Genomic DNA, 11,158 nt, shown 5'->3' with positions numbered 1-11,158 from the left:
GGACAGAGGGACAGAGAGAGAGGGACAGAGGGACAGAGAGAGGGACAGAGGGACAGAGAGAGAGGGACAGAGGGACAGAGAGAGAGGGACAGAGGGACAGAGGGACAGAGGGACAGAGAGAGAGTCAGAGACAGGTGTGATTAATTCCACATCCAACAGAACCAATTTCCAAGGCTGGATATGAAGAGTTATTCTATGTCAGTCTTCCAACTTTGAAACATCCTCTGCTCTATCAACAACCAAATGAGACTACAGACTGCATGATGCAGTATGTCACTGTTTGGTAGAGAACATAGCCTAACCTGAACCTAATAGGATTTGTTTTAATAAAAATCTCAGAGTATATGCATTAGGCCAATAACCCAGGTGCTTGGTACAAATGGGTACAAGGTATAAATCCTTACATGTACACTTTAGCTCCCCACCAACTTAACTTTGATGTTCTGTTCATGTTTGCCAACGGTGACATCTTTGAAACTGAAACAACATAGTTTGTTACGAAGTTAATTGAAAGCTGTGTGTGTGTGTGTGTGTGTGAGAGAGAGAGAGAGCAAGAGAGAGAGAGCGCTACACTTCCTAACCTCCTGCCAAATGTATGAACACATTAGATACACACATTTCCCACAGATCACACAGACCCACAAAGAATTTGAAAATAAATCAAACATTGATTAACTCCCATATCTGTTAGGAGAAATACCGCAGAGTGCAATCACAGCAGCAAGATTTCTGGCTGGTTGCCATGAGAAAAGGGCAACCAGTGGAGCACCATCAACATTGTAAATACAACCTATATTTATCTGTTTATTTATTTTCCCTTTGATATTTCAACTACTTGAACATTGTTACAACTCTGTACATAGACATTAATATAACATTTGAAATGTCTATATTATTTTAAAACGTTTGTGAGTGAAATGTTTACTGATGATTTTTTATTGTTTATTTCACTTTTGTTTATCGTCTATTTCACTTGCGTTGGCAATGTAAACACGTTTCCCATGCCAATAAAGCCCTTTGAATTGAGAGAGAGAGAGAGAGAGAGAGAGAGAGATAGAGAGAGAAAGAGAGAGAGAGAGAGAGAGAGAGAGAGAGAGAGAGAGAGAGAGAGAGAGAGAGAGAGAGAGCGAGAGAGAGAGAGAGAGAGTGCGTGTGTCTGTGTCTGTGTGTGTGTGTGTCTAGGCCCCTGTCTTGGGAGGCCTATCCTAGGCTGTAAATCTGTGTGTCTCCTGGCTTGCCCAGGCCAATCAAGTAGAAGCCAATTACTGAAAACAACTGGACGGAACATTTCTCCAGTCCACACAAGATTTGTGGCCAAGGCCTAAAACGATTTTTACCCTACCACCTAGCCCCACAAGTTATTACATCAGTAACACACACACACACACACACACACTCCATCAACGAGCACAGGGCTTGGATCATTACTTCTTTTGGTATTGACATTCTAAACCTGGTGGCTTTTCCAATAGTTTCAGTCTGAGGAGATTTCACAGCTTCTCCTTCCCTTCATCTACCCTCTCTCTCTCTCTCTCTCTCTCTCTCTCTCTCTCTCTCTCTCTCTCTCTCTCTCTCTCTCTCTCGCTCTCGCTCTCGCTCTCGCTCTCGCTCTCGCTCTCTCTCTCTCTCGCTCTCGCTCTCGCTCTCTCTCTTCCTCCATTGATTTGTTTTCCTCCCAAGTCTTTCTTTGGCTGATTTAAAAAGGAACTTACTGTAAGATTTTTTTTTATATACGGTTCATTCAGAAAGTATTCAGACCCCTTCACTTTATTCTAAAATGAATTACATAAAACAATTCCTCATCAATCTACACACAATACTCCATAATGACGAAGCGAAAACAGGTTTTTAGAAACGTTTGCAAATGTATTACAAATAAAAAAACTGAAATACCTTATTTACATAAGTATTCAGACCTTTTGCTATGAGACTCGAAATTGAGCTCAGGTGTGTCCTGTTTCCATTGATCATCCATGAGATTTTTCTACAACTTCATTGGAGTCCACCTGTGGTAAATTCAATTGATTGGACATGATTTGGAAAGGCACACACCTGTCTATATAAGGTCCCACAGTTGACAGTGCATTTCAGAGCAAAAACCAAGCTATGAGGTCAAAGGAATTGTCCGTAGAGCTCCGAGACAGGATTGTGTCGAGGCACAGATCTGGGGAAGGTAGGGTGTTGGTCGACCGAGATTGTTTTAGTCGAGCAGTAACAAATATAGATATATATATATTTGCGCCCATCTCAGTGAACTAATCCATTGCGGAGGCCTAGACTAAAAGCCAATTTATGCTTGATCCAAAAATGTGGTTGGAGGCTCCATTTGGAGGGTGTGACGCAATTGCGGAGCCTCCAGAGGCATGCAGAGGCCAAATCGAGCTCTGTACTGCATCGCCGTGCGCCTCCCAAATTTTGTAACAATGCGGAGGGCTCCGTATCGCTCTGCATTGGCATGATTGGTTGACGGTAGGTGTGGGCGGTACATCCTGTAGAAAACACAAACTCACTTCCTTGACAACAGCTCTGCACTGCTCCGCGAAGCAAGAAGTATGAATGCCCTGACTTCTGCTGAGGCCGTATTACCGTAAATTCTGCATTGCCAATGCAGATGTCGGATTTACCATGCGCCCAGATGCACAATACACGTCTTTCTCAGATTGCACTCTCTTCCAATTTGTGCACATTCATTGTTTCATAACTTCATTGTGTGAATTGTTTACGTGTTATTATTAGTGTCTATCAATTCCTCATTACACATATCACCAGTAGTACATTTATCGTTAATTCACATAATTTCTCATCTACAATGTTTGTTCAATTGGTTACGGTAATTTATGTTAATGCATTCAATATTATTATTCCAGTCTTCCTGTTATCATTGTCGGAATGGACACATTGTTTGTAAAGTGCACAACCTATACTACACTTCTGAGAAACACGTTTTGGTTTATTTCATTCCATTTACGAGTTTTGGCAATTTAGTCATCGTCTTTTGTTTGGGGCGCTCCTGTCAATGTTGAGTAAGGACGCGCACACATAGAAGTAAGCCTATTGGCTATCTGGCCTGCGCGCAAATGTAGGCATATAAATGTGCCCATTTGTTGATCTGATAGTATTTCTGATTGGCTTAACGCACCACCACGAATGACCTGTGGCGCTTCTAAAAGTAATGTCTTATTCTCCTCAAAAAGCAAGCGAACTAAGTCTGTTTTTACATCAATTTAGATTTTTTTTTTTTTTTGGGGGGGGGGGGTCAGCTTAATATTGCAGATAGATTGTAACTTCTATCAATGTAATTGTCTGCATTACTTCCAATCCCCCATGTTCTTTTATATATATACTCCCCTTTATTACTTTTCAACCCCGCCATCCTTTCCCTACTTGGGGTAAATTAGTGAACAACAATGCCCAGGCCTCTACTTCCAGCCTATACTTACTATCTACACCTTATGGACACAGTCAATTTTACAATAATTCTATTTTATTTGTATTTGCTCCTGAACTTCTTCTACTCTCAACCTCTCCGATCATTTTCATTATGTCCATCCGGTTTGCTTCTATATGCCATATCTTTCTAACTGTGCTCTTTCCCGAAAGCTCCCAACATACAACCTATATACTTATTATGGACACAGTATGCTTACATTATTAGTTATCTTGTTATTATTTGTTGTTATTTGTTATTAGTCCCATCCTTCAACTCCATTCAATACCTCCCATCTATCTATTAATTATAGGATTTCTATTTGCCATATATATTTCAACCGTACTGTGATGTTTTACAAAAGTTCTGAACCTTTCTATTCTCATTGCTTCTACAGATTGTGATTTTTAAAAAAAATAATTTTGCTAAAAGTATTATTATATTATTGATCGATTGACTATGACTTTTCAGATCACCCAGTAATGCTATCTGCAAGGTTAGCTCCAGGTAAATATTGCAATCCTTTAGCCATTCCTGGACCTGTGTCCAAAAACAAGCTACAAATGGACAGAACCAAAACAAATGATCTAATGATTCTGTCTCTTCACAGCAAAATCTGCAGAGCTGGGAAGATTGTATCCCCCATATAAATAACATTATATTGGTAGCAAGAATTTTATATAATAATTTAAATTGAAAGATTCAAATTTTTGAATCCGGTGTCGTTTTGCGTGTCAGTTCATAAACACTATGCCATGGGATCGGTACGTCAAAAATCTCTTCCCAACTATTTTGTAATCTATATGGGACGGCTGTCAATCCTTTGGTCCTTAAGTGAAACTGATATACTTTTTTATTTATCACAGTTTTCCTTAACCAATTATGTTCTTTAATGCAAGGCTGACAGACAAGTTCCTTACACTTTCCTCTTCCACTTTTGCGGTAATGCTGCAATTATTTGGTTTTAATTTTGGGTAGAGCAGACATTTCCACATGTTTTTGTTAGCTGCATGTGCGACATAACTCCACCAGTCCTACCGATGATATCATTTACGAAGATTATACCTTTTTTAAACATTCTGTCAAAAAATAAAGGTTTTTTGTCAATTAGTATATTTGAATTTAACCACAATATTTGTTGCATTATTTGTTCTGTCATTTCTGGAGGATTAAATTGAAATTGCAACCAACTTTCTATGGCTTGTTTTAGAAATAGTGATATTTGGGAGATGATTTCCTTTTCAAATAACTGAAAATGAGTTGTTGTAGTCTGAGTAAAGGGAAAAAGGCCATTCTTGAACATTGGGTGAGACAATCTTACTAATTTGCTTGAGAACCAGTTCGGATTTAAGTATAACTTTTGTATGACTGAAGCTTTTAGTGATAGGTCTAATGCTTTAATATTTAATCATTTCTGTCCTCCGAATTCATATTCATTATATAAATAGGCCCTTTTAATTTTGTCTGGCTTGCCGTTCCAAATAAAATTGAATATTTTTTTCTCATATAATTTTAAAAACTGTTCGCTAGGCATAGGCAAGACCATAAGCAAATAGGTAAACTGGGATAATACTAAAGAGTTAATCAGGGTGATTTTTCCACAAATTGACAGGTATTTACCTTTCCATGGTAGTAAGATCTTATCTATTTTTGCTAACTTTCTATTAAAATACAGAGCGGTCCTATGTAGCTCAGCTGGTAGAGCACGGCGCTTGTAACGCCAAGGTAGTGGGTTCGATCCCCGGGACCACCCATACACAACAAATGTGTGCACGCATGACTGTAAGTCGCTTTGGATAAAAGCGTCTGCTAAATGGCATATTATTATTATTATTAAAATTTATTGAAGTGAGATTTATTTCCTTTGGGATATGTATTCCGAGTATATCCACATCACCATCAGACCATTTTATTGGTAAACTACATGGTAATGTAAAAATTGTATTTTTTAGTGATCCAATACGTAATATAGTACATTTGTCATAATTTGGTTGTAATCCAGAGAGGTTAGAAAATGTATCTAGATCCTCTATGAGGCTGTGGAGGGATTCTAGTTGTGGATTTAAAAGAAAACATGAATCATCAGCATATAATGACACCTTTGTTTTTAAGCCCTGGATTTCTAATCCTCTGATATTATTATTGGATCTGATTTTAATAGCTAACATCTCGATGGCCACAATAAATAGATATGCCGATAGTGGACAACCTTGTTTCACTCCTCTTGACAGTTTAAAACTTTCTGAGAAATAGCCATTATTTACTATTTTACACGTAGGGTTACCATACATGATTTTGACCCATTTTATAAGAGATTCTCCAAAATTGAAATGCTCCAGGTATTTATATATAAACCCCAGTCGTACTTTATCAAATGCCTTTCCGAAGTCTGCTATGAATAGCAGGCCTGGTTTCCCATATTTTCCATAGTGTTCTATTGTTTCCAATACTTGCCTTATATTATCTCCAATGTATCTTCCATGTAAAAAACCTGTCTGATTTAGAATGAATAATATCCAACAATACCTTTTTAATTCTATGCGCTATACATTTTGCTAGAATTTTTGCATCACAACACTGAAGTGTAAGGGGCCTCCAATTTTTTAAATGGACTGGATCTTTATATTTTCCACTTGTATCCTGTTTCAGTAATAATGAGATCAGACCTTCTTCTTGAGTGTCAGATAATCTACCATTTACATAGGAGTGGTTAAAACATGCTAATAACGGTCCTCTTAGTATATCAAAAAAGGTTTGGTATACCTCGACTGGTATGCCATCCAACCCTGGAGTTTTCCAAGACTTAAAGTCTTTAATTGCATCCAGAAGTTCCTCCTCTGTAATTTCACCTTCACATGAGTCTTTCTGTATGGCTGTTAATTGAGAATTACAATAGTTCCTCTATGTATTTGAAAAATCTTTCCAGCTGTAGCGGGTGATTCGGACGGAGTCAGGCGCAGGAGGTGTCACAGAATATCGTCCAATACAGCAGTTAGCAGCAATGCGTAAACCAAATACAGTGCGCCTTCAACTTCGGAGGAAGTCGTGACAACAGCTCTCTCCCTTTCGTTAACCACTCAGTGTGAAAGGGAAAAATGTCATGCTCTGATCCATTGGAAACGTCATAAAATAGACCTACCTGACTACTTCTTATCACTGCTTAACTTGGACTGAAATAGGTTCCGGTACACATTTTGGGGTCTGGTACTGTTTATATTTAGGTGCAGGAGCTCCACAATACTTTTGAGCTAATATTCTATAAGAGGAACAGGATCTCAAGCAGTAGAACATTTCAGGTGCCGCTACTCAGCTCCAGTGAGCTCCTGCCCAAGTCAAGCACTGCTTCTTATCCCTTGTGCAAATAGCATACAGCTGTTTTTCTACCTGCAGGCTGCAATGTTTTTATTTGTTGGCTTTATGTAGGCTATTTTTACATAGTTGGCAGTGGCAATAGAAGTTACTTTTTAGGTTGATCATTTTCATTTCGATTGGGATAGAATTTTGATTAACCACATGACAATGATTTTGAGATATGAAGACGTTAGAATAAATTAATTACATTTACATTTTTACATTTACGTCATTTAGCAGACGCTCTTATCCAGAGCGACTTACAGTTAGTGAGTGCATACATTTTTTTATTGTTATATTTTTATGTATTTACCCCCCAAAAAAGTGGTCTATTTTTCATTTGTTTCATTTTTTCATTTTATCTTTGTTTTTTGGTTGTTGTTTTTTTAAGCTGTTTCATGAAAATGTACTTATGAAAACCAAAACTAGCATGCAGATCGGTAGAAATGGTAAGATAAATTGGCATTCCACATGAGAAAGGTTGCCAACTACTCTTGTAGCCTATTACCGGCAACTTCAGGAGAGTAATGGCAGAATCTGCGAAAGCCAGCAGCAGCGGGAGGAGAATAGTTGGTTCAGGTTAAGGAATTTAATCAATTTTAGAATAAGGCTGTAACGTAACCAAATGTGGAAAAAGTCAAGGGGTCTGAATACTTTCCGAATGCACTGTATATCCGTATTTCAAATGAGTATGACTCGGTATGACTACTGGTCACCAGATGGCTGTGATAGAACAGACAATGTGTCAGTATCGTCAGAACGGATGAGCAAGTGCATGAGCTACTTCTTCATCAGTTTAGGGTTAAGGTTAGGGGTCAGGGTTATTGGTTGAAACTGTATGATAGCGGATGAAGGTCGTAGTAGTCAGAGTGGAATGTTTTAGTGAAGGCAAACAGTTAGGCTAGCTATCTCATGAATATAAACATCTCTCTCTCTTTGATCTCCCTCTGGCTGAGAGCCTTCAGCTATACAGATACAGTGGCTTTCTCTTCTCTCTCACTCTCTCTTTCTCGCTCTCTTGCTCTCTTACTCTTTCTCGCTCTCTTTCTTTCTTTCTCTCTGTCTCTGACCATTTACATAATTATTTAACCAATTGAGCCCACCGGTACATCACTTGAGAAATGTTGATTACACTGGGGGGAAACATGGGAAATGTTGAAGTAGCTGCTCCTTACCTAGCCAGACACAGAGTAGTGTGTTCATGTGCTCATACATACTACAGCTGGGTGATAGGAACAAAAATACACATAGCTGAATAGAACGATACGTTTATAACGTTAATGTGCACCACAGTTTATAACATTAATGTGCACCACAGTTTATAACATTAATGTGCACCACAGTTTATAACATTAATGTGCACCACAGTTTATAACATTAATGTGCACCACAGTTTATAACATTAACGTGCACCACAGTTTATAACATTAATGTGCACCACAGTTTATAACATTAATGTGCACCACAGTTTATAACATGAATGTGCACCACAGTTTATAACATTAATGTGCACCACAGTTTATAACATGAATGTGCACCACAGTTTATAACATTAACGTGCACCACAGTTTATAACATTAATGTGCACCACAGTTTATAACATTAATGTACACCACAGTTTATAACATTAATGTGTACCACAGTTTATAACGTTAACGTGCACCACAGTTTATAACATTAACGTGCACCACAGTTTATAACATTAATGTGCACCACAGTTTATAACATTAATGTACACCACAGTTTATAACATTAATGTGTACCACAGTTTATAACGTTAACGTGCACCACAGTTTATAACATTAATGTGCACCACAGTTTATAACATTAATGTGCACCACAGTTTATAACATTAATGTACACCACAGTTTATAACATTAATGTGTACCACAGTTTATAACGTTAACGTGCACCACAGTTTATAACATTAACGTGCACCACAGTTTATAACATTAATGTGCACCACAGTTTATAACATTAACGTGCACCACAGTTTATAACATTAACGTGCACCACAGTTTATAACATTAACGTGCACCACAGTTTATAACGTTAACGTGCACCACAGTTTATAACATTAACGTGCACCACAGTTTATAACATTAACGTGCACCACAGTTTATAACATTAACGTGCACCACAGTTTATAACATTAATGTGCACCACAGTTTATAACATTAATGTGCACCACAGTTTTAACGTTAATGTGCACCACAGTTTATAACATTAACGTGCACCACAGTTTATAACATTAATTTGCACCACAGTTTATAACATTAACGTGCACCACAGTTTATAACGTTAATGTGCACCACAGTTTATAACATTAATGTGCACCACAGTTTATAACATTAATGTGCACCACAGTTTATAACATTAATGTGCACCACAGTTTATAATATTAACGTGCACCACAGTTTATAACATTAATGTGCACCACAGTTTATAACATTAACGTGCACCACAGTTGATAACATTAACGTGCACCACAGTTTATAACATTAATGTGCACCACAGTTTATAACATTAATGTGCACCACAGTTTATAACATTAATGTGTACCACAGTTTATAACGTTAACGTGCACCACAGTTTATAACATTAACGTGCACCACAGTTTATAACATTAATGTGCACCACAGTTTATAACATTAACGTGCACCACAGTTTATAACATTAACGTGCACCACAGTTTATAACATTAACGTGCACCACAGTTTATAACGTTAACGTGCACCACAGTTTATAACATTAACGTGCACCACAGTTTATAACATTAACGTGCACCACAGTTTATAACATTAACGTGCACCACAGTTTATAACATTAATGTGCACCACAGTTTATAACATTAATGTGCACCACAGTTTTAACGTTAATGTGCACCACAGTTTATAACATTAACGTGCACCACAGTTTATAACATTAATTTGCACCACAGTTTATAACATTAACGTGCACCACAGTTTATAACGTTAATGTGCACCACAGTTTATAACATTAATGTGCACCACAGTTTATAACATTAATGTGCACCACAGTTTATAACATTAATGTGCACCACAGTTTATAATATTAACGTGCACCACAGTTTATAACATTAATGTGCACCACAGTTTATAACATTAACGTGCACCACAGTTGATAACATTAACGTGCACCACAGTTTATAACATTAACGTGCACCACAGTTTATAACATTAATGTGCACCACAGTTTATAACATTAATGTGCACCACAGTTTATAACATTATTGTGCACCACAGTTTATAACATTAATGTGCACCACAGTTTATAACATTAACGTGCACCACAGTTTATAACATTAATGTGCACCACAGTTTATAACATGAATGTGCACCACAGTTTATAACATTAATGTGCACCACAGTTTATAACATGAATGTGCACCACAGTTTATAACATTAATGTGCACCACAGTTTATAACATGAATGTGCACCACATTTACATTACATTTACGTCATTTAGCAGACGCTCTTATCCAGAGCGACTTACAGTTAGTGCATACATTATTTTAATACCCCCTGTGGGAATCAAACCCACAACCCTGGCGTTGCAAACGCCATGCTCTATCAACTGAGCTACATCCCTGCCGGCCATTCCCTCCCCTACCCTGGACGACGCTGGGCCAATTGCGCACCACCCCATGGGTCTCCCGGTCGCGGCCGGCTACGACAGAGCCTGGATTCGAACCAGGATCTCTAGTGGCACAGCTAGCACTGCGATGCAGTGCCTTAGACCACTGCGCCACTCGAGACACCACAGTTTATAACATTAACGTGCACCACAGTTTATAACATTAACGTGCACCACAGTTTATAACATTAATGTGCACCACAGTTTTTAACATTAACGTGCACCACAGTTTATAACATTAATGTGCACCACAGTTTATAACATTAATGTGCACCACAGTTTATAACATTAATGTGCACCACAGTTTATAACATTAATGTGCACCACAGTTTATAACATTAATGTGCACCACAGTTTATAACAATGTGCACCACAGTTTATAACATTAATGTGCACCACAGTTTATAACAATAATGTGCACTACAGTTTATAACATTAATGTGCACCACAGTTTATAACATTAATGTGCACCACAGTTTATAACATTAATGTGCACCACAGTTTATAACATTAATGTGCACCACAGTTTATAACATTAATGTGCACCACAGTTTATAACATTAATGTGCACCACAGTTTCTAACATTAACGTGCACCACAGTTTCTAACATTAACATGCACCACAGTTTATAACGTTAATGTGCACCACAGTTTATAACATTAACGTGCACCACAGTTTATAACATTAATGTGCACCACAGTTTATAACATTAATGTGCACC

General features: G+C 37.8%; 1 protein-coding gene across 1 annotated transcript in view; it reads left to right on the top strand.

Moving 5' to 3' along the window:
* n4bp3 (NEDD4 binding protein 3) overlaps window positions 1–11,158 on the top strand; it is a 53,870-nt gene that overhangs the window by 18,401 nt on the left and 24,311 nt on the right. The gene's annotated exons all lie outside the window — the stretch shown is intronic.

Source organism: Coregonus lavaretus (assembly GCF_964263955.1).
Source record: "Coregonus lavaretus genome assembly, contig: HAP1_SCAFFOLD_324, whole genome shotgun sequence".
Classification (NCBI taxonomy): domain Eukaryota; kingdom Metazoa; phylum Chordata; class Actinopteri; order Salmoniformes; family Salmonidae; genus Coregonus; species Coregonus lavaretus.
This window is presented reverse-complemented; position numbering and strand designations above follow the sequence as displayed.